Genomic DNA, 4,957 nt, shown 5'->3' on the forward strand with positions numbered 1-4,957 from the left:
TAGTGTCATAATAAATATTATATATATATATATATATATATATATATATATATATATATTAATCTTACATTATTTTCAAATAAATTAAATTTTGCACCATGTCGAATCCCCTGGAGAGGTTCCAAGTTACTAGCAAGTAACTGACCGAAATATACTCATAACTGTGTAGCAACATGTTACCTCTTGTATAAAAATAAATAGAATATATATATATATATATATATATATATATATATATATATATATATTAATCTAAGATTATCTTCAAATAAATTAAATTTTGCATCATGCCGAACAAATCATTAAGCGAAAGTATTAACAGCAGCAAGTATGCACAGGCTTGAATGACAAGAAAAAGAACCTTTTATTTCGTCACGTGATTGAGAACTGGCCTCTGATTTCACTTCACCTGAATATTGTTATTTATTCATGTGCTCGAGTAGATTGCTGGTGTTTTTAACATATATATATATATATATATAACATATATTAATTTTAAAATATATATATATATATATATATTTTTATTTAGCCAGTAGAGTTTAGTTTCCTAGAAGTACATCCAATGAAACAACATGTGTCTACCAAAGAGTGCTCAATGAGTAAACAGAGCAGGTATATGAAATTTATTTATACAAACATTGATGGCTACATATGTGCATACATGTTTCTGTAATCACCCGCATTGGGGGAGTACGTCTTCAGTCCAAGAATTGTCGTCGAGAACTGATATTTCAAACAAAAACATTTTCTTCTTTCGCTTACAAAGTTAGAATGTAACAAAGGTGGGGGTTTATGAGCGGGGAGAGGACAAGTGAGGTCTTTGAAGATAATAAACATCTTTTTTTTTATTCCCTTTTTTTAAGTTCATCTATCCTATCTTTTAAATGCCTGGTCTGTATGGATATCTAAATTGAAGGCAAGAAATGCCTGGTCTGAGAGAGGTTTGAGCTGTAACAAACACGGTTCGAGTGTAACAGTCATGTTACAATTGTAGGTAGTCCTATCCAGAGGTTGAAAGTCAAGATTCAACAACTTAATAAAATACTAAAGTCATAAAAGAAACATTCATTACTTCATATGAAAAAACACATATAAGGCAAGTGACATTGAGAAAATGATAGACCACCGTTAAAGTGAACTCAATATCCACGAGTGTGGGAACTGACTATTAATTTTTATTTTTCAGGTAAAACTGAAAAAAAAATTATGTTTCATGTAAAATTGAAAAAAAATCTATTGATACAAATGAAAAAACTGTTGATCAAAAAGACAAATATGACATTGATAGTCTACCATTAAAATTAATATAACCGAGCACACCATAAAAACAATGGCTGAATATTTTTACAAAAATAGCAGTTTTTGACCAACATTTTTAAAAACTATTGAAGATAAAGTTTCAATTTTTATTTTTATTGATAAAATGCAAAAATTTTATTTTTCAGGTAAAATTGAAAAAAAAAATATTCCGGTAAAACTGGAAAAAAAAATTGAAAAAAAAATTTTCACATAAAATAAAAAAAAAGTTATTTTTCACGTAAAATTGAAAAAAATTATTTTTCACATAAAAATGAAAAAAAAAAAACACCTGTTGATCAAGAAGTCAAATATGACATTGATAATCCACCAGTAAAAGCGAACCCAATATCTATGAGTTGTGGAGACTGATTATTAATATTAATTATTTGTCACATAAATTTTTTTTAATTTTTTCTCGTAAAATTGAAAAAAAAAATTTCATATAAAATTGAAAAAAAACAAACTTTTTCACGTAAAATTGAAAAAAAAATTATTTTTCACGTAAAATTGAAAAAAAAATTATTTTTACATAAAACTGAAAAAAAAAATTTTTCACGTAAAATTGATAAAAAAATTATTTTTCATGTAAAATTGAAAAAAAAAAATTTTCACATAAATTAAACAAAGCATCTGTTCATCAAGAAGACAAATATGACATTGATAGTCCACCAGTAAAAGCGAACCCAATATCTATGAGTTGTGGAGACCGATTATAAATGTTGCATTCTGAAAAGAACACATATCAATTTCTGAAGAAAGTGTGTAAAATTGTTTTTTCAATGGTTATTATTTTTTGGTTTAAATATAGAGTTTGAGATCAAAATGGCAAATATTGAAAGTGACTCTGAAAGAAAGAATTCCGCTAATAGTCCACCATTAAAATATCGATAAGTGTAGAAACAAAGGATACCCGATGTAGAGGCAGTTGCACATGTAATTTTGAGGCAAGGTTTGCACAATCCCGAACCTCATCTCTCCTGAATTGGCATTGCTTGAGTCCAATGACAAGGAAAAGTCCAGGACGACTGGAAATTGTGAAAATAAGCAGAGAGCACATACAGCACTTGGTACATGCAGGTTCAGAAACCACTTGTGAATGACATTCCGTCGTTATTCCAAACATGCCAAATACAAATCACTGGCCTTTTTATCTAGCATTTTTGACAATAGCGTCTTTAGGTATTGCCAAGAACCACATCAACAAACAATATATAAATTAGGCATAAATATTTTAGTAAAAAGAAAATAAAGTATATTAAACAGGCATGCATATGAAAATAAAAATATGTAAAAGCCGTGTGTTTGTGAGGCAAGGGTTGCGCAATCTCCAACCACAACTCTTCTGGATCAGCACTGCTCGAGTCCAGTGGCAAGAAGTCCAAGACAACTAGAAACATATATATCTCGTGGCAGGAGAAATGGCTGACTGTTTGAAAGCACTGAGCATTCATTTTCACACCTACCCACTTTGAAAAATCAGTATTGGGGGGAGAACCCGGGGAATTGGAGGTTTGATTATCAGTGGTGATCTTGTTAAGGTTCCCAAAGAAGGTGGTAATTGATCTGGAAGGATTTTTTGTAATCACGGTTGCCCATGTTCAGATGGACATTGTTGCTTAACTTCAATGATCTGACGGGAGCCGGTGTGTTAAATGCTATTATAAACTATAAAAAATAGTTCACTATTTTCAGTTTTGGAAATGATTGCTGATAAGAAGATTTAAATAAGACCCACGTGTAAGACATGGCTCGAAGCAGAAAAAATACTTACGGCATCTTCATCATCCGGATAGGAAAACACATCATAATCCTGTAACAACAAGGAACAGGTTTTTAATAAATTACATGACGAGTCATTTGATGAAGACCACTGGGTCAAACGAGCTGAAACAAAAGAAGCAGAAAATAAAGGAGCCAATTCTGAGGAACACAAGCCAAAATAGTTATTACAAAAATGTTGGTTCATTGTACCCCATTTAAACTAAAATAAAAATATGGTCATTTGGCGTGACCGCCTCTGGAAGCGGTGGAACTCTCCGAAACACTGAGTAAGGCCAGGCAGTAATGCTGGTATTAACTGTTAAGCATTATTGGGTGCCCGGGCAGCGGCGTGTAACCTAGCTGAAGGGATTTTTTTTTTTACAAAGTGGTCACCACTTATCAAGGACCGGAAGCCACTCAGGGATACGGGTTATTGTGTGTACAGTACGTTAATGTTGAGATTTGATAAAGTGTCTGCTTTAGGGGGCAGTTCATCAAGAATTTGTTTATGTTGGACTTGAAGACATCAAAGTTGTAGTCAGGTGGGAAGCAGGCAGACGGAACAGTATTAAAGTATTTTAGTATTTTTCGGGCCGAATAAACATGCTACATTAAATAAAAACACTAATATAATTTGAGTCAAGACGCTGGCGAATCCTCCCCGAAGACAGGTATATCGTTATATTCATATTAAATGTCTTGACACACATCAACCCACATCCAGAGATAAGACGAGTATGCCGTTAAAATAGACATTAACTAGACGGTCACGGGCCTGATAAAAAGAGTTAAACAAGACCCATAAGTAAGATATTGCTTGAAGCATCCAAAATTCTTGATAGAAAAAAAATACTTACAGCATCTTCATCATCCGGATAGGAAAACACATCATAATCCTGTAAAAACAAGGAACAGGTTTTTAATAAATTACATGATGAGTCATTTGATGAAGACCACTGGGTCAAACGAGCTGAAACAAAAGAAGCAGGAAATATAAGAACCAATTCACAAGCTAAAGTAGTTGATGCATTGTATATCATCTATATATATATATATATATATATATATATATATATAAAAGGCAAAATGTGTGTGTGTGTGTGTGTGCATTTTTGGGGGGTACTGGCCAGATTGATTGTTGCATAACTTCAGTGATCTGACGGGAACCAGTGTGCTAAACGTTATTATAAACTGTAAAAAATAGTTCACTATTAAGAGAGAACTTAATACATTCAGTTTTGAATTTTTGACATGAGGGCTTATTTCTTGTATTCCTCGCTTTGATCAGACTATTCTTCTCATCTTGAGTGTTAATATTACAATCACACTATCAGAAAACATGGAGGCAAATGATTATTTCTGAAAAGAAAACAAATTTTTGAGCCACGTGTGTTAAATTGTTCTAACGTTTTTTCAACCGTTATTATTTATTGGTTTAAATATAGACTTTGTGACGAAAAGGAAAATATGATAACTTTGGAAAATAACTATAAAACATAGTCCACTATTAATAGGAACTTTTCTGGAAAGTTTAAATATGGAGTTTGATATAAAAAAAAGCAAATATTAAATTTGACTCCAAGAAAATTACTAATAGCCAACCATTATAAGAGAACGAAATATAGTCAAGCACACTATAAAAAAAACATAGAAGCAAATATTTACGTGTGTAAAATTGTTATACAGATTTTTCAACCTTTATTATTTTTTGGTTTAAATATAGAGTTTGATATAAGAAAAAATATAAAACTTGACTCCGTAAAAAAAATGTACTGATGATCAACCATTATAAGGGAACTAAATATATTCAAGCACACAATTAAAAAAACATGGAGGCAAATATTTACGTGTGTAAAATTGTTATAAATTATGAGCTTGTTAGTCACAAGGTGAC

At 31.3% G+C, this 4,957-nt stretch overlaps 1 protein-coding gene across 1 annotated transcript in view; it reads left to right on the forward strand.

Moving 5' to 3' along the window:
* Positions 1–286: 286 nt before the first annotated feature.
* The window catches only part of LOC145271422 (uncharacterized), a 6,939-nt gene continuing 2,268 nt past the window's right edge, over positions 287–4,957 (forward strand). The window contains exon 1 of the mRNA XM_080126952.1: positions 287–4,957. This exon is cut by the window's right edge and continues 2,268 nt beyond it. The gene's annotated coding sequence lies outside the window, so the exon portion shown is untranslated.

Source organism: Euprymna scolopes, chromosome 46 (assembly GCF_053919585.1).
Source record: "Euprymna scolopes isolate OS-2025 chromosome 46, ASM5391958v1, whole genome shotgun sequence".
In the NCBI taxonomy this organism is placed as follows: Eukaryota; Metazoa; Mollusca; class Cephalopoda; order Sepiida; family Sepiolidae; genus Euprymna; species Euprymna scolopes.